This window comes from Anomaloglossus baeobatrachus, chromosome 2 (assembly GCF_048569485.1).
Source record: "Anomaloglossus baeobatrachus isolate aAnoBae1 chromosome 2, aAnoBae1.hap1, whole genome shotgun sequence".
Lineage (NCBI taxonomy): Eukaryota > Metazoa > Chordata > Amphibia > Anura > Aromobatidae > Anomaloglossus > Anomaloglossus baeobatrachus.
Genome location: NC_134354.1, coordinates 358,474,052 through 358,497,847, shown reverse-complemented (window position 1 = coordinate 358,497,847; position 23,796 = coordinate 358,474,052). Strand labels below are relative to the sequence as shown.

At 44.3% G+C, this 23,796-nt stretch overlaps 1 non-coding gene across 1 annotated transcript; it reads right to left on the bottom strand.

Moving 5' to 3' along the window:
- Nucleotides 1–10,280: 10,280 nt before the first annotated feature.
- TRNAV-AAC (transfer RNA valine (anticodon AAC)) lies at nucleotides 10,281–10,353 on the bottom strand. Its single transcript has one exon. It is a non-coding gene; the product is annotated as a tRNA-Val (tRNA).
- Between the last annotated feature and the right edge of the window lie 13,443 nt (nucleotides 10,354–23,796).

Here is a 23,796-nt window from a genome sequence, read left to right as displayed (position 1 = left end):
ATAGCCACAGATAGGATGCCACTAGGTACACTGAGTGTTTGCTAGTATAATGGCTTAGTTAGAATGAGTTGGAGTGTGCAGAGGACAAGAGGGTACAGTGGAAGGATTGTGGTGCTCTGGGTAGAGGAATGGAAGCCTGCCTTTCTATTCCCTCCTAATGGTGAAATGCAGGGAGGAAATCCCTGACCTGGGCTACACAGACGCTGTTGCTGTTTGCAGGACCTGTCACCTATGGCTCTCTGACCCTGCCGGTACGAGCCCTTAAAAGGACTGCTAGAATGTGCTCTCCCTAAGCTGTCTAACGCTGTGTATGCAGCGCATACAGCTGTATCGGCGATAGGACAAAGGACGGAACTGCGACAGTGATGTCTGACACCAAAGACGCAGAAGGCAGATAATGGCGATCGTGAAGAAAATGTCCGGTTTTATAATGCAGGGACATGTGACATGCAGATCCTATCACACATGCCGTTGCTTCTCTGCCTCAAAGTCCACTTAGGTGTGTGTGTGTCTGTGATTGGCTGACATGCTGGCCAGCCCCACAAGACGCGCGCGCTTAGGGAAGGAAGACAAGAAAAAAAAAAAAAAAAATGGCTATCGCCATTATAGAAACAGCAGTGATCTGAAGGCGCTGTTCATGCACACTATACACTGAAATGTGATAATAGTTTGATTCACAGAGTGACTTACACTATTACAGCAGAAACCAAGCTAAGATTTAGCTGTTTTTTGGCTGCTAGAACCGTTCTCGAACGTTTCTAGAACTATCGAGCTTTTGCAAAAAGCTCGAGTTCTAGTTCGATCTAGAACATGCCCCAAAATCACTCGAGCCTAGAACTGGAGAACCACGAACCACGAACCGCGCTCAACTCTAGTCAAGAAGTCTACGGTTTTTTGGTCTATGGTGTTCAATTGTAAATAGTGACTTAAGCAAAGTTGTATTTTGTTCCGTATAGAGGATGTTGGATCATTGGGAATAGATCGGTATGTGTCACTATCACTCAGCTGTCTGCGAATCTCAGCTAAATAGGCATGTCGATCTAAAATGACTGTAGCTCCACCCTTATCGGCGGGCTTGATAATTATATTTTTATTGTTTTTTAGTGAATCAATAGCCAGCTTCTCATTGTTGGAGAGATTATGTCTAATAGGCAAATGTCCTGAATGTTGTGCCCGAATGATGCCCTTAATATCTCTATCTAGCAAATCAATGTAAGTTTCAGTAGCATGGTAAGTAGAATGTGGTTTATATGTGCTAGGTTTTCTCAGGCCGTAGTGTGATATGGATAAATCAGGTGGCGTGCTACATACAGCAGGTTGTTGAGAAATAGACATAATATTAGAAATACCAAAATGTGTTTTGAGTCGTAGATTACGGTAAAAACGTTGCAAATCCTTTTCCAGTTGGAATGTGTCCCAACGAGGAGTTGGGCAAAATGATAAGCCTTTTTGTAGAACATTTAGTTCAGTTGGTGATAAGTTATATGAGGAAATATTGACTACCAGGTTTGGTTTCTTACCTGGGTCTGGGAGCGCGTGTTCATACGTGGACCGGGACCGGTAGGTGGACCGCCTTGCGGGTAGCCTCGTCCTCTCTTTTGAGATAAAAAACGAGGTGGTAGCCGGGGTCCAGAAGAATTGTCGCTGTCGGAGCCGGAGGTTCCGTAGGATCTTGGTCCAGGGGGTCTGCGCCATGTGGTGGATCCGGAAGGCTCGCTCCATCTGTATACTCTGTTGGTTAAATAATCTTCAGTATCTCTCTGAAATTTTTGTTTTTTGCGGTCCTGGAGTACCTGACGGTGTTCCTCAAGGATGGATTCCGTCCTGGATTTAAGGCTGTCCCAATCTGGTGGAGATAATGTTGATGTTAATTGTGTCTCGATGGCAGTGATTTTTTCTTGTGACTCAATAATAGCCCCTTGGAGGTATTCAATGTTCAACAGAATAAGATCAAGGGAGCACTTGTTAAGGATCTGCTGGAATCGATCACAGAACTCCTTTTTGTCTGAAAAAATGGTAGGTCTTAGATGGCTTCTAAGGCCCCGAGGAATTTTGTTCTGCTTATAATACTCAGCCAACGTTGCACAGTGAAGATCGTAAGACAATAGGCGTTTTCTTTCCTTCTCGTAGTCACGACTCCGTATTTCACTGGTGGGTGTGGAAAGAAACTCACCAGATGAGGTTACCCGTGAAATGATCTGTGTGGCTTCTGTGGCATTATAAGCAAAGGTTGAAGTCGTCATTTAGGAGCGGTGCAGGTAGACCAAACAAAGACTATGATGATATAACAATGGTCTGCACTCAATTCAAAGAGGATGGCGGTGCACGTGAAAAAAGGGCGATGCCCTAAAGTCATATAATAATAGATTCACTGCACTCAATATGTAAATTTGCAAGAAGGTGAAAAATCATTTATTTTAAACAGGTGATCAAGCAACATCCGACGACGTTTCGACCCACCTGGGTCTTAGTCAAGTCGCTAGGTGAAGAGATACAAAGCATATGGTCAAAAATACAGCAAAGTTATATACAATAACTACTATATACATATTAAAGAAATATATACAGGATATATACAAACTATGTACAGATCAAGACAACTGGTCATAAAGTACTGTCATGTTTAATTTAAGTATAGGCTATAGTAGCTAAGTGGCATTTTAAATATAGTATATGCAAAAAGATTTTTTGCATGAAAACAATGTAAACATCAATATGGCAACCTCAGTATTAATAAAACAGACAAAATTCCTGTTGGTAAAAGGGGGGATTATTAAATGCTGGTATGGAACTACTCTGGACAAAATAGACAGAAATGTATACAATTGTATAGTACACCGGCTAGGATACGGTACCTGTATAGTAGGTGACTGAAGGGTGAGGGATGATGTGCACTGAGGCATGGAAGTATATGGAAAAAGTGCCTGGTGAGAACAGAACATAGTAAACAACGGATATAGTACAAAGAATGCAGTAAATGTAACCATAGAGATAATGGAAAAGAAGTTACCTTGGGGATATATATGTTATGCAGGCGCAGCAGCGCTATTGCTATTTGAATCTCGTGTCCTAAGGCATAGTAGAGGAGGGGGAGTATATATCTATGATAGATAGGAAGATCAGCCAATCAGGGATCAGAAATATGGGGGCTTGGTATCGGACATGTGATCCCACGTCATAGATGAGGACGTGGCAGTGAGAGCTCAAAGTAGATGGCTCATGCGCAGTAGAGCAGAGTTAAACATTATAGCAGTGTATGGGAGATACATATGCAGAGTCAGCGCAAGCGTAGTAAGAATGCGTAGACCGGGCCGAAAAGTTGCGTAACTCTACGTAAATTGCGTAGCGTGTATCACGCATGCGCAGTGAGAGAAAACCGCTCGGCTAGTGTAACAGTGCAAAGCGCTGACGTGTAGACAGGCTGGGTGAAGCCAGAAAGCATGGGTAGTAAAAAGATGTAATGTTACGTAATGGGCGTAGTGTGTCTAGAGCATGCGTAGTAAAGGGAGAGGAGGACTTGGAAACGGAAAGAGAGTTGTATATGTGTAAAGAGGAAGTAAAATAAGAGCGTAGAGTTGATGTATATGAGCTGTACACCCTAAAGTACAGGAAACTACATATGGGTGAAGGGGCTATGAATGAAGTAGGGTAGTGTATATAATGAAGATGGGATGAATATGAAAATGATAAGATAGTTATGAATGAAAGAAGTAGTGGAAGGCAACGACCAGTAATAGAAAAGAATTAAGAGGTAGAAAATAAATAAAAAGAACTGAAAGTAAGTGAATTGAGATATGTATGTATGTAGCACGCCACCTGATTTATCCATATCACACTACGGCCTGAGAAAACCTAGCACATATAAACCACCTTCTACTTACCATGCTACTGAAACTTACATTGATTTGCTAGATAGAGATATTAAGGGCATCATTCGGGCACAACATTCAGGACATTTGCCTATTAGACATAATCTCTCCAACAATGAGAAGCTGGCTATTGATTCACTAAAAAACAATAAAAATATAATTATCAAGCCCGCCGATAAGGGTGGAGCTACAGTCATTTTAGATCGACATGCCTATTTAGCTGAGATTCGCAGACAGCTGAGTGATAGTGACACATACCGATCTATTCCCAATGATCCAACATCCTCTATACGGAACAAAATACAACTTTGCTTAAGTCACTATTTACAATTGAACACCATAGACCAAAAAACCGTAGACTTCTTGACCAATACACATCCTATCACTCCTGTCATCTATGTTTTACCAAAAATACATAAATCTTTATCTTCTCCCCCTGGTCGCCCTATTGTAGCGTCTACTAACTCGATCCTATCCCCCCTGTCTATTTTCCTGGAAAAAATTCTGACACCACTAACGAGAAAGTTACGTTCTTTTGTACTTGACACAAGTCATTTCCTCAGAATTATTCATAATTTGAAATCAATTCCTCCCCACAGTGAACTAGTGACTCTTGATGTGCAAAGTCTCTACACATCAATAGAACATTCTAAAGGTATAGAGGCAGTAAAAACTCTACTTGTGGATTCTGATTTATCTAGTAACTCAGTTTCACTGTGTTTGGATATTCTGCAATTAGTTCTTCATGAAAATTTCTTTTTGTTTGGTGATCAATATTACCTCCAAATACGGGGCACAGCCATGGGCTCTAACATGGCACCAGCTTATGCCAACTGTTACATGGATCGTTTCGAACATGACCACGTTTACTCTAACATTCTTTTCAATCAATTCGCCACCAATTGGCTAAGGTATATAGACGATATTTTTTTCATCTGGCACGGCTCTCCTGAATGCCTTGATTTGTTCGTTACTCAACTTAATTCAGTTAGGGCTGAACTTCAATTCACGGTTCAATCCAGTACCCAGCAAATTTCATTTCTGGATACTCAAATAATAAAGGATGACACAGGACTTCTCATTACAGATTTATATACCAAACCTACTGATACCAACTCATTACTTCTATATTCCAGTTGCCACCCACGAGCCACTAAGGATAGTTTACCTCGCTCTCAGTTCCAAAGAGTGGCTAGGATAGTCTCAGATACTGCCACACTATCCACTAGACTCGATGATATGTCAAAAAAATTTCAAGATCGGGATTACCCTCTCTCTTTGTTAAGACAAGAGAGACAGAGAACCACACCTGCACGTAACTACAATAGTACCAATACTGAACGCATACCATTCGTGCATACATACCATCCTATCATGCCTAAAATCTACGCCTGTATTCGTAGACATTGGTCATTACTTTCTACTGCTTATCCCCAGATTGAAGCTTTCAAAGCGCCAGCTCTTATTTGCACTAAGAGATCACGCAATATTAGGGATAATCTCGTTTGAGCCGATATTGGCAGTTTAACCAGACAGCCTATTCAACAATTCTTGAATACACAAAAAACAGGGACTTTTCCCTGCCTTGGCTGTGCAGCATGTTCTAACGTCATCAAGTCCCCGGTGGTCTTACATCCTCAGTCTGGCAAGAGTTTTCCTATAAAAGGTTTCTTCACGTGCGATTCCAATTTTGTAGTTTATTTGATCAAATGCCCCTGTGGTCTTCTCTATGTTGGTGAGACCTCCCAACATGTGAGAGACAGGATAGCCTCACACAAATCCACCATCAGGTGTAAGAAAACCTGGCTTCCCATCCCACACCATTTTTGTTCAGCTCCCCATACAGTTTCTCAACTTCGATTCCAAGTGATCGAACAGGTTCCTAGACCACGTAGAGGTGGTAATCATATTAGGATTCTCAAAGACCGTGAGTCCTTTTGGATCTTCACCTTACAAACACTACACCCTAAAGGCATGAACCGTGAACTTGATTTAACATTTTGAACTCATGGTAGCATTTTCTTGTTGTCTCTGATTATATTATGACCTTGTTTTCTTTTCCCCAGAACCGCTGACTTGGTATCCCTTGGTAAGTACACCGGCTATCCTCACCCCCTTCTTTTCTACTCTCTACCTCTTTCTACCTCCTTTCCCCCCCCCCCCACTCCCCTTTCCCACCACCGACTTCAGTACTCATGCTATTTCTACCTACTCTTCTCTATCATCCCTCTTTACTATATATAATAAAAAAAAAAATTTCAGGCCACTGTTTACATATTTTCTTTTCTTTTTGCCAATATAACTTTATTCATAGACATATCTCCCTCTTTTTCCCACTAGTCCTAACCCTTCATTGACATTATTTTTATTTCATCTTTATTATCTGCCTTTATTTTCATTTATTTTATTTATTTTAATCCCTATTGTATTCTTCTTCCTTATTTTCAATTTTATTTTTACTATTTATTTATTTAATTTTTTATTTACTTTTTTCAATCTTTCTTTATTATTATTCTTTTTCCATTTTTTTCTATTTTTTTATTTTTTTCTGTTTTTCTTTATTTTCTTTATTTTCTCCCCCTTCTATTTTTTCTATTTTTTTCATTTTTTATTTTATTTTATTTTTCATTTTTATTTTTATATTTATTTTTATTATCATTATTCCTATTATTATTATTATTACTATTTTTATTTTTTATTTTATTTTTATTTACATTTTCATTATTTTATTATTTTTATTATTCACTTCTATCTCAATTCACTTACTTTCAGTTCTTTTTATTTATTTTCTACCTCTTAATTCTTTTCTATTACTGGTCGTTGCCTTCCACTACTTCTTTCATTCATAACTATCTTATCATTTTCATATTCATCCCATCTTCATTATATACACTACCCTACTTCATTCATAGCCCCTTCACCCATATGTAGTTTCCTGTACTTTAGGGTGTACAGCTCATATACATCAACTCTACGCTCTTATTTTACTTCCTCTTTACACATATACAACTCTCTTTCCGTTTCCAAGTCCTCCTCTCCCTTTACTACGCATGCTCTAGACACACTACGCCCATTACGTAACATTACATCTTTTTACTACCCATGCTTTCTGGCTTCACCCAGCCTGTCTACACGTCAGCGCTTTGCACTGTTACACTAGCCGAGCGGTTTTCTCTCACTGCGCATGCGTGATACACGCTACGCAATTTACGTAGAGTTACGCAACTTTTCGGCCCGGTCTACGCATTCTTACTACGCTTGCGCTGACTCTGCATATGTATCTCCCATACACTGCTATAATGTTTAACTCTGCTCTACTGCGCATGAGCCATCTACTTTGAGCTCTCACTGCCACGTCCTCATCTATGACGTGGGATCACATGTCCGATACCAAGCCCCCATATTTCTGATCCCTGATTGGCTGATCTTCTTATCTATCATAGATATATACTCCCCCTCCTCTACTATGCCTTAGGACACGAGATTCAAATAGCAATAGCGCTGCTGCGCCTGCATAACATATATATCCCCAAGGTAACTTCTTTTCCATTATCTCTATGGTTACATTTACTGCATTCTTTGTACTATATCCGTTGTTTACTATGTTCTGTTCTCACCAGGCACTTTTTCCATATACTTCCATGCCTCAGTGCACATCATCCCTCACCCTTCAGTCACCTACTATACAGGTACCGTATCCTAGCCGGTGTACTATACAATTGTATACATTTCTGTCTATTTTGTCCAGAGTAGTTCCATACCAGCATTTAATAATCCCCCCTTTTACCAACAGGAATTTTGTCTGTTTTATTAATACTGAGGTTGCCATATTGATGTTTACATTGTTTTCATGCAAAAAATCTTTTTGCATATACTATATTTAAAATGCCACTTAGCTACTATAGCCTATACTTAAATTAAACATGACAGTACTTTATGACCAGTTGTCTTGATCTGTACATAGTTTGTATATATCCTGTATATATTTCTTTAATATGTATATAGTAGTTATTGTATATAACTTTGCTGTATTTTTGACCATATGCTTTGTATCTCTTCACCTAGCGACTTGACTAAGACCCAGGTGGGTCGAAACGTCGTCGGATGTTGCTTGATCACCTGTTTAAAATAAATGATTTTTCACCTTCTTGCAAATTTACATATTGAGTGCAGTGAATCTATTATTATATGACTTTTTTCCACATAGTTTAGTTGTTTGCTTTTGTATTTAAAGGAACTATATATTTGTTAACAAACAGGATTTTTATAATATGGGATTATGTTTTCTGCTAAAATGGTCAATACAAAAGAAACCCAAAATCGTAGTTCTCTTGGTGATGGAAGCCAAAATATATTATCAGTTGGCAACAAAACAAAGAATTTCATATGTTACAGGTTGATAGCAAATTACTTGAACAGCGAAAACAGCTTGTTTTTACTGGGGATTGAACCCAGGACCTTCTGCGTGTGAAGTAGACGTGATGACGACTCCACTATGAAACCTGTGAAATCCTGCGAAGTAATGGCATTTAGAGACGAGTTTTGACCGTTAGGGGAAAAAAAAAATAATTTGTAGTTCTGTTTGTGATGGAAGCCAAAACATCCCGTCATTCGGCAACAAAGCCGAGAACTTCATATATTGTAGTTGGATAGTGTATTATTTCAACACTAAGAACAGATTGGTTTCACTGGGGATTGAACCCAGGACCTTCTGCGTGTTAAGCAGACGTGATGACCACTACACTATGAACCCTGACGAAAAATTACTGTGTATTGGCTAGCAGAGCAGAATTGTGACTGACGGGGTATTTTTATTGCTGAAGGAAAGTATTTTTGGTTAATGAAACATTTACAATTATTATTACATATTTTACCAGTTTTATTCCTACAAAGGGATTTTGATTAAATTGAAGTTTATATTGAATGTGTTACTTTTTTCTCCATAGTTTGGTCTTTTGCTTTTGTATTTATGGGAACTATATATTTTGAAACAAATAGGATTTTTATAATATGGGATTATGTTTTCTGCTAAAATGGTCAATAAAAAAACAAACCCAAAATCGTAGTTCTCTTTCTGATGGAAGCCAAAATGTATTGTCATTTGGCAACGAAACCAAGAATTTCACATATTACAAGTCGATAGGAAATTACTTCAACACCAAAAACAGATTGGTTTCACTGGGGATTGAACCCAGGAACTTCTGCGTGTGAAGCAGATGTGATGACCACTACACTATGAAACCTTTGAAATCCTGCAAAGTAATGGCAATTAGAGAAGAGTTTTGACCGCCAGGGGAAAAAAAGCAAATTCGTAGCTCTGTTGGTGATGGAAGCTAAAACATCTCGTTATTCAGCAACAAAGCCAAGAACTTTATATACTGCAGGTTGATAGGGGATTACTTCAACACCAAGAACAAATGGGTTTCACTGAGGATTGAACCCAGGACCTTCTGCGTGTAAAGCAGACGTGATTTCCACTAAACTATGAAACCTCTGAAAGCCTGCAAAGTAATGGCAATTAGAGACGAGTTTTGACCGCCAGGGAAAAAAAAAAAACAAATTCGTAGCTCTGTTGGGGATGGAAGCCAAAACATCCCATCATTCGGCAACAAAGCCAAGAACTTCATATATTGTAGTTTAATTGAGTATTATTTCAACACCAAGAACAGATTGGTTTTACTGGGGATTGAACGCAGGACCTTCTGCGTGTTATGCAGACGTGATGACCACTACTCTATAAAACCTGATGGAAAGTTACCGTGTATTGGCTAGCAGAGCAGAATTGTGACTGACGGGGCCTTTTTATTGCTGAAGGAAAGTATTTTTGGTTAATGAAACATTTACAATTTTTATTACATATTTTACCAGTTTTATTCCTACAAAGGGATTTTGCTTAAAAGGAAGTTTACATTGAATGTGTTACTTTTTTCCACATAGTTTAGTTGTTTGCGTTTGTATTTAAAGGAACTATATATTTTGAAACAAACAGGATTTTTATAATATGGGATTATGTTTTCTGCTAAAATGGTCAATAAAAAAGAAACCCAAAATCGTAGTTCTCTTGGTGATGGAAGCCAAAATATATTATCAGTTGGCAACAAAACAAAGAATTTCATAAGTTACAGGTTGATAGCAAATTACTTCAACAGCGAAAACGGCTTGTTTTTACTGGGGATTGAACCCAGGACCTTCTGCGTGTGAAGTAGACGTGATGATGACTCCACTATGAAACCTGTGAAATCCGGCAAAGTAATGGCATTTAAAGACGAGTTTTGACCGCCAGGGGAAAAAAAAAAAATTTTTGTAGATCTGTTTGTGATGGAAGCCAAAACATCCCGTCATTCGGCAACAAAGCCGAGAACTTCATATTTTGTAGTTGGATAGCGTATTATTTCAACACTAAGAACAGATTGGTTTCACTGGGGATTGAACCCAGGACCTTCTGCGTGTTAAGCAGACGTGATGACCACTACACTATGAAACCTGACAAAAAGTTACTGTGTATTGGCTAGCAGAGCAGAATTGTGACTGACGGGGCCTTTTTATTGCTGAAGGAAAGTATTGTTGGTTAATGAAACATTTACAATTAATATTACATATTTTACTAGTGATGAGCGAGTACTAAAAAGCTCGGGTGCTCGAGGCTCGGGCCGAGCATCCCAAGATACTCGTGTACTCGGCCCGAGCACCGAGCCCAATGTTATCCTATGGGAGACCCGAGTATTTTTGTGAAATGACCCCCCGGCAGCATGTAGAAACCCTAAAAATGGCACAAAAGTCTCAGAAGAGTGCTCAAATGACATGGCAACAGCATGGGGAAGACCCCTTGAAGCATTTATCACTCAAAAGTCACAGCTGTGAACAATTTTGTCCGCGTTTTACGCCATTTTTACGGACTCACCAGAAAACCTTCCAAAATGACCCCAAAATGATTTTTCATGGCAGAAATGTTAAGGGCACATACCCAATAGTGAGATAGAGCTGGTGTATGTTACTTTTTGAGATTAATACATGAAAGATTTTACGTAAAACATTGTGTGGCACTCCGATGTCCCTGAGAAGAGACGTACATGAAGGCCTCTTGAGTCTAATGTGCCCATTTTGAGGAAGTGAGTCTTTGTAGTATTTTCCTTTGCCAGGGCAGTCCAAAATTGTGAGGTTCACCAATGCCCCTGCATACACATGTGCATGAGGGCCTGTAAACCTGAAGTGCCCATTGTAAGGAAGTGGGTCTATTGTAGTATAGCCCTTTGGCAGGGCAGCCAAAAATTGGGAGGCTCCACGTTGTCCCTGGATAGAGACGTGCATGAGGGCCTGTAAACATGAAGTGCCCATTGTAAGGAAGTGGGTCTATTGTAGTATAGCCCTTAGGCAGGGCAGCCAAAAATTGGGAGGCTCCACGTTGTCCCTGGATAGAGACGTGCATGAGGGCCTGTAAACATGAAGTGCCCATTGTAAGGAAGTGGGTCTATTGTAGTATAGCCCTTAGGCAGGGCAGCCAAAAATTGGGAGGCTCCACGTTGTCCCTGGATAGAGACGTGCATGAGGGCCTGTAAACCTGAAGTGCCCATTGTAAGGAAGTGGGTCTATTGTAGTATAGCCCTTAGGCAGGGCAGCCAAAAATTGGGAGGCTCCACGTTGTCCCTGGATAGAGACGTGCATGAGGGCCTGTAAACATGAAGTGCCCATTGAAAGGAAGTGGGTCTATTGTAGTATAGCCCTTTGGCAGGGCAGCCAAAAATTGGGAGGCTCCACGTTGTCCCTGGATAGAGACCTGTTAGGTTCTTAGTGCCTCCGTGCTTGCATTTAAAAACCGCACGTGTGTGCCTGTTGGTGGCAGCTTTCCGCTGCACTTGTGTGCGTTTTGCAAAAACTTGGATATAACGCACAAGTCTAGTGAATACACATCAGCACAGCATTGCAAAATGCGCAAGGGCGTTGTCAACGAACAAGGAAGTGGACGTGATGGTGGTGAAGGCAGAGACCGAGGTCGTGTGCAAGCTCTAATTTCGCCACAACAAAGGGCCACATCTACTCCCTCGCACGTCCTGTCCCAAATCCTTGGGGACTGCAGCAGTACACCGCTCTTGAACCAAGACCAGTGTCAACAGGTTGTTAGTTGGATAGCGGATAATGCTTCCAGTCAGATTGGCACCACCACAAACACTCTGTCTTCCACACGGTCAAGTGTCAGTAGCCGTGATACTGCACCGCACATTTTAGAACCTGATCCTCCTTCCTACCACCAGGCCGAGTACACGTCCACGGACATTACTGATCCCACACTTGGACACTCGGAAGAGCTGTTCGTTCACGTTTCCATTCACACATTCTGGCCTCTCGCCAGCTCCTGTTGAAGTGGGCCATGACTAGATTGTATGTACAGATGCCCAAATATTTGAGCAGCCACGTTCTCACGAAGTTGGCAACGTGTCTCAACAAGGGGTGGACGATGATGAGACACAATTGTCAGGAAGTCAGGAGGAGCAGGGTGCGGAAGAGGAAGACGACGTGGTGGATGATCCAGTAACTGACCCAACCTGGCAGGAGGATATGCAGAGCGAGGACAGCAGTGCACAGGGGGAGGGAGGCGTAGCATCCCAACAGGCAGTAAGAAGCAGGGTGGTGGCCCCAGGCAGACATCAGGCAACTGTTCCCCGGAACAACACGACACAAGGTGCCTGTACAAATGTTAGGTCTTCCCGAGTCTGGCAGTTTTTTAAGTTGGCTCCAGATAATTCTAAAAAGGCCATTTGCAACACCTGCCGTGCCAGCATCAGCAGGGGTACCAAAACTAGCAGCCTGACCACCACCAGAATGATCAGGCACATGTCAGCCAAGCACCTGACTTTGTGGGATGTACAACAGAGTCGAGGAGCAGTGCTTGCTGATGTGACTGCTACATCTTCGCTTGTTGTGCATGCGAGCCAATCCCCTGTCCATGCTGCCCGCGAACAAGCCTCCTCCGGCCCTGCACCTGCAGTTGCCCACGCAGAAATAACACCATCATCAAGCACGTCCTTGTCCCAGCGCAGCGTTCAGTTATCCATTCAGCAAACCTTTGAACGCAGGCGCAAATACACTGCCAACGCCCCACATGCCACACTTCTAAATGCTAACATTTCGCGACTGCTTGCGCTGGAAATGTTGCCTTTTAGGCTGGTTGAGACAGAAGCATTCCGCAACCTGATGGTGGCAGCTGTCCCACGTTACTCGGTCCCCAGCCGCCACTATTTCTCCCGGTGTGCCGTCCCCGCATTGCATAACCACGTGTCACAAAACATCACACGTGCCCTGAACAACGCTGTTTCAGCCAAAGTCCACCTAACCACAGGCACGTGGACAAGTGCATGTGGGCAAGGCCGCTACATCTCGTTGACGTCACACTGGGTTAATATTGTGGAAGCTGGGACCCAGTCTGAGCGAGGGACGGAACACCTCCTTCACACACCAAGTTTTGCAGGCCCTACCTAAGTCAGGGTTTCACCCACACTCTACAGCTCCGGAATGTTATGCTCCTCAGCCTCCTCCTCCTCCTGCGCATCCTCATCCACTTTATCCTCCACACCAGTCCCAAGCTGGAAGTGTCGCGGGCGGAGGAGGGGACGCTGCGCTCTCCCACTGCTCGGGTCCGGCTGCCGCTGCTCTACGGCTGCTGCTGCTCGGTGGCTCGAGCGATGGCCGGATCCCGGAGGCTCGAGCGGCGCTCCTTGCCCGTGAGTGAAAAGGGGTGGTTTGGGTTTTGGGGATATTGTCCGTGACGCCACCCACGGTTGTGGTGATTGTGTGGACACCACCGCTGCTCTGGACGTGGATCCCGGGAGCCTGTGACAGGGAGCAGCTTTGTTGTTATTTCTCCCCTCCGTGGGTAGGGGGGTTGGTTGTCCCGGGGCCCGGTGATGGGGTAGAGATGGATGACAGGCGGGTTGCGGGGCCTGATGAGGTGCAGGGTCGCAGGGGCAGCGCTGTGCCGCACGGCACGGAGGTACTCACTCAGCCCAATGATGATGACACAGTTCACGGTAAAACAAGTGGCTGGATGGACGGGTCCCTCGGACGGCTGCGGTTGTTCCTCCCTGCAGGTTAGTGATGACTGTCTCTCCCTGCACCTAAGTTCAGTGTTGGTAGTGATGGTTTCCCACCGGTAACCCGCTCCCCGACCTGGATATGGGCCGGAGGAGCACCTTTTGCCCACAGGCGCTGGCCCTGGGAGACGGTTGCCCTTGGCGGTGGCGGTGTCTCCCCTTCACGGTTGGACGGTTGCCTTCTATCGTGACTTGGCTGTTTGGAAACCCTGAGGTCCCCTTCACTAACGGATTTGGCAAATTCACGGCGACACCAAGCCTTGCCGGGATCCGAAAGGCCCCTGCCAATGGTGCTGTCTTCTCTTTGTATACCGGTCCGGTACGGCCGGGTCACCACCCGTCCACGGTCCTTACGGCAGACTCCAATCGGCCTCCACTGCAGACGGTCACCACATCCTGCCAACCTTGCTGTCCTGTCCGGGCCACACACCCGGACCAACTTCAGGCTTTTTGCTGTCACTTTTCTCCTCTCTACTACTTTCCTCCTTCCACTTCCTTAGCTTAACTCTCACTGCCTGTGTTTTCCCTCCTCCTTGGTGGGTGGAGACCAACCGCCTGGCTCCACCCCCTGGTGTGGACAACAGCCCCTGGGGAAGGCAACAAGGATTTGGTGTTTTGACTATGATATGCCTGCAGGGAGTGTGGGGTGTGTAAGTGTTGTGCTCTGTGGCCCCTGGCTTGTCCAGGGCGACACAGAAGCACTGCAGCACTGCCTCGGCGAAGCGGCAACAGGCTGTGCTGAAGCTAATCTGCATAGGTGACAAACCCCACAATGCAGAAGAGGTGTGGACAGCTCTGAAACAGCAGGCAGATCACTGGCTCACACCTCTGAACCTAAAGCCAGGAAAGGTTGTGTGTGACAATGGCCGTAACCTGGTGGCGGCTTTGAGGTGAGGCCAGCTGACACATGTTCCATGCGTGGCCCATGTGCTCAACCTCGTGGTTCAGCGTTTTCTAAAGTCATACCCAGAGCTGTCTGATCTGCTGGTAAACGTTCGCCGCCTGTCTGCACATTTTCGAAAGTCACCTACTGCTTCAGCCGGCCTTGCCGGCTTTCAGCGCCATTTGCATCTTCCGGCTCACAGACTGGTGTGTGATGTCCCCACGCGTTGGAATTCAACTCTGCACATGTTGGTCATGATATGTGAGCAGAAGAGGGCAGTTGTTGAGTACCTGCATCACCTAAGCCGTCGGGAAATGGGTCAAAATCCACACATAACATCTGAGGAGTGGAGATGGATGTCCGACCTATGTACCATCCGCCAAAAGTTTGAGGACTCCACCAAGATGGTGAGCGGCGATGACGACATTATTAGCGTCACCATACCGCTTCTCTGCCTTCTAAAATGGTCTCTGCTCAAAAAACAACCATGATGCATTGCAGGCGGAGCGCGATGAGTTTGAGCAAGAAACAGTAGTGGGTGTGGGTGATAACACACATCCCAGCCTCGTCTCATCACAACGTGCAGTGGAGGACTATGACGAGGAGGAGGATGAAGACATGGAGCAACTCTCTGGCCAAATTGAGGATATGACATGCAGTCATATCCTCGGTTCAGCGTGGCTGGCCAGAGGAAAGGGTAGATGAGGAGAAGGAGGAGGAGGAGGAGGACAGCATGTTCAGTCATCGTGTTGGTCAGGATACTGAAGTGATGGCTGTTAAGAGTCTGGCACACATGGCTGACTTTATGGTAAGCTGCCTGTCTCGTGACCCTCGCGTTAAGAACATCTTTGCCGACAATCATTACTGGTTGGTAACACTGTTAGACCCACGCTACAAGGAGAACTTTATGTCTCTTATTCCCGAGGCGAAGAGGTCAGGCAAAATGCAGCAGTTCCAGAAGGCCATAGTCACGGAAGTAGGCAAAGCATTCCCCTCACAAAACGCTAGCGGCATAGGTCAGGAATCAGTGGACAACCAAGGCGTACAGCCGAGAGGGGCACAAGTCCAATCCGCCAGAGGTAGGGGAACAGTCTTTAAGATGTGGGACAGTTTTCTCAGGCCCTCACATACCACAGCCCCTGAGGTGCGGGGTAGTGCCACAAAAAAGTTTGCCCAGATGCTCAAGGAGTACCTTGCAGATCAAACAACTGTACTCCGACATTCCTCTGTGCCTTACAATTAATGGGTATCCAAGCTGAACACGTGGCATGAATTGGCTCTCTACGCCTTGGAAGTACTGGCCTGCCCTGCCGCTAGCGTTTTGTCAGAGCGTGTTTTTAGTGCCGCAGGTGGAATCATTACAGATAAACGCACCTGCCTGTCAACTGTAAATGCTGACAGGCTGACTCTGATCAAGATGAACAAGGGTTGGATTGGGCCAGACTTCACCACACCACCAGCAAATGAGAGCGGAATTTAAAGTTTGCCATGTACCTACACTCACCCATGGGTACACAGTTCTGGACTTTGGCTAATCGCTGGACTGCTCCTCCTTCTCATCATGCGCCATCATGATGACTGACCGTTACAATAGTTAGGCCGTTGTTTCAGGTATACCCCCAGTGGTAAATTTTTTCGACCATTCTTTCAGAATGGGCATTACAACGACAGGAGACCCGCTCCTTTGCAATGGGAACAATGTTTTGAGGCCCTTATGCACATCTCTATCCAGGGACAATGTGGAGCCTCCAAATTTTTGGCTGCCCTGCCTAAGGGCTATACTACAATAGACCCACTGCCTTACAATGGGCACTTCAGGTTTACAGGCCATCATGCACGTCTCTATCCAGGGACAATATGGAGCCTGACGCTGCCACCGACTGCCACACACGTGCGGTTTTTAAATGCAAGCACGGACGCAATAAGAACCTAACAGGTTTTTAGGAGCGACAATTACTGAGAAGTCTGACACTATCAGCCACTGCTGACTGACGTGTATTATTCACTAGACTTGTGCGTTATATAATAGTTTGTGCAAAACGTGCACCTGTACGCTGCCACCAACAGGCACACACGTGCGGTTTTTAAATGCAAGCATGGACGCAATAAGAACCTAACAGGTTTTTAGGAGCGACAATTACTGAGAAGTCTGACACTATCAGCCACTGCTGACTGACGTGTATTATACACTAGACTTGTGCGTTATATAATAGTTTGTGCAAAACGTGCACCTGTACGCTGCCACCGACAGGCACACACGTGCGGTTTTTAAATGCAAGCATGGACGCAATAAGAACCTAACAGGTTTTTAGGAGCGACAATTACTGAGAAGTCTGACACTATCAGCCACTGCTGACTGACGTGTATTATACACTAGACTTGTGCGTTATATAATAGTTTGTGCAAAACGTGCACCTGTACGCTGCCACCGACAGGCACACACGTGCGGTTTTTAAATGCAAGCATGGACGCAATAAGAACCTAACAGGTTTTTAGGAGCGACAATTACTGAGAAGTCTGACACTATCAGCCACTGCTGACTGACGTGTATTATACACTAGACTTGTGCGTTATATAATAGTTTGTGCAAAACGTGCACCTGTACGCTGCCACCGACAGGCACACACGTGCGGTTTTTAAATGCAAGCATGGACGCAATAAGAACCTAACAGGTTTTTAGGAGCGACAATTACTGAGAAGTCTGACACTATCAGCCACTGCTGACTGACGTGTATTATTCACTAGACTTGTGCGTTATATAATAGTTTGTGCAAAACGTGCACCTGTACGCTGCCACCGACAGGCACACACGTGCGGTTTTTAAATGCAAGCATGGACGCAATAAGATTCAAAGAAAAAAGGGGGGATGGTCCAGCACCATTCCGCGTTTTTACCTGCGGTACTGCATGTATCCGGAGGGATGTAGCTGCCAAGCTGCAAAGTGATTAATCCAGAGCGGGGGTGCACGTCAGCACTGAAGATCCGAAGGTAGTGGGAGAGGTAAGAAAAAGACCGCACTCCATCCGCTGTACTTGTGCTGGAAAACGTTTATTTGGTCAGGTGCATGGGTGAGAGGAGGGCTGGAGGCAACCTGCCTGGCGGCTCCCAAGAGAGGACGACGGCCGTTTCGCCTTGATTAGGCTTCCACAGGTCCACATGTGGAAAGGGAACGTCACACCTTAAATAGGAGCGCCCAGACAGGCTGCAACCCAAACCACAATTAAAAACAATCACAATGGAGAATGCACAATAAAATACATTGTATACAGACAAGAAATGTCTCAAATACAAAATTCACAAAAAACAAAAGACAAAGACACCAAAAGACACATAGGAATATGCATACCCTATGTTAAGCAGACGTGATGACCACTACACTATGAAACCTTACGAAAAGTTACTGTGTATTGGCTAGCAGAGCAGAATTGTGACTGACGGGGCCTTTTTATTGCTGAAGGAAAGTATTTTTGGTTAATGAAACATTTACAATTATTATTACATATTTTACCAGTTTTATTCCTACAAAGGGATTTTGCTTAAATTGAAGTTTATATTGAATGTGTTACTTTTTTCTCCATAGTTTGGTCTTTTGCTTTTGTATTTATGGGAACTGTATATTTTGAAACAAATAGGATTTTTATAATATGGGATTATGTTTTCTGCTAAAATGGTCAATAAAAAAGAAACCCAAAATCGTAGTTCTCTTGGTGATGGAAGCCAAAATATATTATTAGTTGGCAACAAAACAAAGAATTTCATATGTTACAGGTTGATAGCAAATTACTTCAACAGCGAAAACGGCTTTTTTTTACTGGGGATTGAACCCAGGACCTTCCGCGTGTGAAGTAGACGTGATGACGACTCCACTATGAAACCTGTGAAATCCTGCAAAGTAATGGCATTTAGAGACGAGTTTTGACCGCCAGGGGAAAAAAAAAAATAATTTGTAGTTCTGTTTGTGATGGAAGCCAAAACATCCCGTCATTCGGCAACAAAGCCGAGAACTTCATATATTGGAGTTGGATAGCGTATTATTTCAACACTAAGAACAGATTGGTTTCACTGGGGATTGAACCCAGGACTAGAGATGAGTGAACCGATCGCGGTTCGGCTCGAGTCGGTTCGCCGAACGGGGGTCCTGTTCGAGTTCGGTTCGTCGAACGTTCGACGAACCGAACTCGAACCAATAGGCTATAATGGGAGGCAATCACAAACACATAAAAATGCATTATAAATGTACACAAACAGTTAATAAACATTGCCATAACACTTACCGGTCCCCGCGATCCCTCCTGTACTCTGTCTCCTGCCGCTATTCCATCCGATGATCGCTGAATCCTCCCCGTGACCAGCACTGCCAGCTGAGATGCAGGACCTATCATGACGTCAAAATAGCCATGTGACCAGTCACGTGGCTATAATCTCATTGGCTACAGACTGGTCACATGACTATGACGCGTCATGTAGGACCTGCGAGTGCATCTCTCCGGTACACGGTGCACATATGTGTATCGCCGTGTACCGGCGACATGCTCTAGCACACGGTCGACTCCCCATTCCGTTAGGGACCGGCTGACACAGCCGGTCATTAACGGAGATCACCGTTGCCATAGCAACGCAGTTAGCGGTGATGTCACCGCTAACCGCGGCTCCGAGAGCACCGTTGCTATGGTAACGCGTCTGTCAGCGTTACCGCTGTTACCGCTGACAGCCTGCACTGATCACTCACGGAGTGAAGGCTGCACGCTGCTTCCCGATTGTAGTGAGGATTGTAGTGATGATGAGGTTCCTCAGCCCCAAGTGATGAGCTGGGTAAACTCATCCTCACTACAATCGTCACTACTACTACACTAGTGAGGATTGTAGTGAGGAGGAGGTTCCTCAGCCCCAAGTGATGAGCTGGGTAAACTCATCCTCACTACAATCATCACTACTACTACACTAGTGATGATTGTAGTGAGGATGAGGTTCCTCAGCCCCAAGTGATGAGCTGGGTAAACTCATCCTCACTACAATCGTCACTACTACTACACTAGTGATGATGGTAGTGAGGATGAGGTTCCTCAGCCCTAAGTGATGAGCTGGGTAAGCTCATCCTCACTACAATCGTCACTACTACTACACTAGTGAGGATTGTAGTGAGGATGAGGTTCCTCAGCCCCAAGTGATGAGCTGGGTAAACTCATCCTCACTACAATCATCACTACTACTACACTAGTGAGGATTGTAGTGAGGATGAGGTTCCTCAGCCCCTATGATGAGCTGGTGAACCTCATCCTCACTACAATCGTCACTACTACTATACTAGAAAGAAAGAAGACAGAAGAGCAGGATCGTGGAGGGCTGACAGGGGGTAATAAAGATGGAGTCTCTAATGTGTCTGTGTATTTATTTCTATTAAAGTATTTTTTTCTCTGTGTGGTGTTTTTTTTTAACCCTTTATTGGAGATTCTTAATGGCCGGGTCAAATGTGCCTGACATTAAGAATCTCTGGCTTAATACTGGCTAGTAAAACAAAGCCAGCATTACTTCATGATTACCCAACAAGCCACCCGGCTTCAGGGCTGTTGGAAGAGTTGGATACAGCGCCAGATGATGGCGCTTCTATGAGAGCGCCATTTTCTGGGACGGCTGCGGACTGAAATTCGCAGCAGAGGCGCCCAGAAACCTCGGGCTAACCTGTGCTGCGGATTCCAATCCCCAGCTGCCTAGTTGTACCCGGCTGGACACAAAAAATGGGGCGAAGCCCACGTCATTTGTTTTTTTATTATTTCATGAAATAAGTGAAATAATTAAAAAAAACGGGCTTCCCTATATTTTTGGTTCCCAGCCGGGTACAAATAGGCAACTGGGGGTTGGAGGCAGCCCGTGGCTGCCTGCTGTACCTGGCTAGCATACAAAAATATGGCGAAGCCCACGTCATTTTTTTAGTGGGCAAAAAAATTCTGCATACAGTCCTGGATGGAGTATGCTGAGCCTTGTAGTTCTGCAGCTGCTGTCTGCTCTTCTCCATACAGACACACAGCAGCTGCAGAACTACAAGGCTCAGCATACTCCATCCAGGACTGTATGCAGAAGTTTTTTGCCCCCTGATAAAATTATGTGGGCTTCGCCATATTTTTGTATGCTAGCCAGGTACAGCAGGGAGGTACGGCTGCCCCCAACCCCCAGTTGCCTATTTGTACCCGGCTGGGAACCAAAAATAAAGGGAAGCCCTTTTTTTATTATTTTATGAATTTCAATAAATAATTAGAAAACAAATGACGTAGGCTTCGCCCCATTTTTGTGTCCAGCCAGGTACAACTAGGCAGCTGGGGATTGGAATCCGCAGCACAGGTTGGCCTGAGCTTTCTGGGCCCCACTGCTGCGAATTGCAGTCTGCAGCCGCCTCAGAAAATGGCATTTTCATAGAAGCGCCATCTTCTGGCGCTGTATCCAACTCTTCCAGCACCTGCCTGCTATATCTGGCTAGCATACAAAAATATGGCGAAGCTCACGTCCTTTTTTTGTAGTTTTTTGGCAAAAAAAATAAAAAATGCTTCCCTGGATTTTCCATTGCCAGTGAAGGTAACACCAAGCAGTGGGGGTTAGCAGCCAGTAGCTGCTTGGATTACCCTTACCTAGCAATACAAAAAATGCAGCGGGAGCCCATATATATTTTTTTTTAATTATTTATTTAAATAACTAAAAACAAAATGGGCTTCCCTGTATTTTGATTGCTGGACATCACAGTGCTGTAAAAATAAATCTTTAAAAAAATGACGTAGCGCTCCGCGGTATTTTTGATTCTCAGCGCAGATAAAGCAGACAGCTATGGGTTGCCACCCCAGTCTGCCTGCCGTTACCTTGGTTGGCAATCAAAATACAGGGAAGCCCATTAATTTTTTCTATTTAAAAAATAGTTAAAAAAAGATGACGTTGGGTCCCCCCATTTTTGATAGCCAGCTAAGGTAAAGCAGACGGCTGTAGCCTGAAAACCACAGCTGGCAGCTTTACCGTGGTTGGGGATCCAATGTGGAGGTCCCCTCAGGCTCTTTTTTATAATTATTTTATAAATATTAATAATTACACAATAAAAGTAGGGTCCCCCCCAAATTGGATCACCAGCCAAGGTAAAGCGGACAGCTGTGGTCTGGTATTCTCAGGGTGGGAAGGTACATAGTTATTGGGCCTTCACAGCCTAAAAATAGCAGGCCGCAGGCACCCCAGACGTGGCGCATCCACTAGATGCGCCAATCCTGGCGCTTCACCCCAGCTCATCCCGTGCCCTGGTGCAGTGGCAAACGGGGCAATAAATCAGGTTGATACTAGCTGTAAAGTCACCTGAGATCAAGCCCAGCAGTTTGTGATGTTATGGCGTCTATTAGATACCCAACATCATAAACTGTCAGTACTAACAAAAAAAAAAATTGACAAAAGAAATTTATTTGAAAAAACAGACCCCAAAACATTTCCTCTTTCACCAATTTATTGTAAGAAAAAAAATAAAGGGGTCCCACGACGACTCTGGACCGTCTAGAATATGGGGGGGAGACACTCAGGGAACGTATCCCCCATTTTCTAGGAGTGCGGACCCTTCATGTGAGGAGTGTGGGTGCAATGAATCTGCACTCACTCTCCCCGGTCCACAGCAGCAGAGTCCATGTCGTAATGGTTGCTACCAAAGCTGCAATGCCCTGCTCATGAGGTAAGGGCATGCCTAATCAGGAGAACTACTGTAGAGGAAGCTCTGCTCACTGGTATATAGGTGCTCAGAGGTAATAATAGATAAAATTAGTGAGTAACCTCGGCACTCTAAATCTCCCAGACTAAGTCAGTAAGTCACAATGGATAGTAATGCAAAATCACTCTTTATTGGTCCGTATTAAGAAAAAAATTTTTTTCATAAGCATATATGTTTTTGTCCAAAACAAGTTACAAATGACGTTTCGGCCTGAGCCTTCGTCAGATTGGACTTATCTGCATGTAATCATGAAAAATGACAATATTCAGTATCACATAAGAGTGAGAGAACAATAACATAAACTCGAACAATGTAGAGGTACAATTGGGATGCAGCAAAAAAATTGCAACACAGCAAGAAATGAAACACATGATACAAATGTCATAATACAGTACAAGGACAATATAGTAATGACAAATATGGGGTCAGAGTAGGCTTAGACAGCTCTGGTACGAAAAAGATGTCAATCACAAAGTAACATGTGCAGTAGGTGTAGAGCTACAGTATGCATGGCAGAGCTAATGGGTAGACCGACCATAGAAAAAGAACGGAGAAAAAGTGGAGAAAAAGTGGAGAAAAAATGGATAACAAGTGAAGAAAAAGTGGAGAAAAAGTGGAGAAAAAAATGGCTAAAAAGTGGAGAAAAAGTGGAGAAAAAGTGGAGAAAAAAAAGGATAAAAAGTGGAGAAAAAGTGGAGAAAAAGTGGAGAAGTGGAGAAGAAGTGGAGAAAAAGTGGAGAAAAAGTGGAGCACCCTTTGGTGCCTTTCATGTGGCACTAAGGGGTGCTTCGCTTTGTATTTAGCCAAAAAAATGAAAACAAAATGACGTAGGGTTCCCCCTAGTTTTGTAGCCAGCTAGGGTAAAGCAGACGGCTGCAGCCTGCAGGCCACAGCTGGCAACCTCACCTTGGCTGGTAATCCAAAACTGAGGGCACCCCACGCTGTTATTTTAAATTAAATAAATAATTAAAAAAAAAAACACGTAGGGGTCCCCCAAAATTGGATCACCAGCCAAGGTAAAGCAGACAGCTGAGGCCTGATATTCTCAGACTAGGGAGGTCCATGGTTATTGGACTCTCCCCAGCCTAAAAATAGCAGGCCGCAGCCTCCCCAGAAGTGGCGCATCCATTAGATGCGCCAATCCTGGTGCTTCGCCCCAGCTCATCCCGCGCCCTGGTGCGGTGGCAAACGGGGTAATATATGGGGTTAATACCAGATGTGTAATGTCACCTGGCA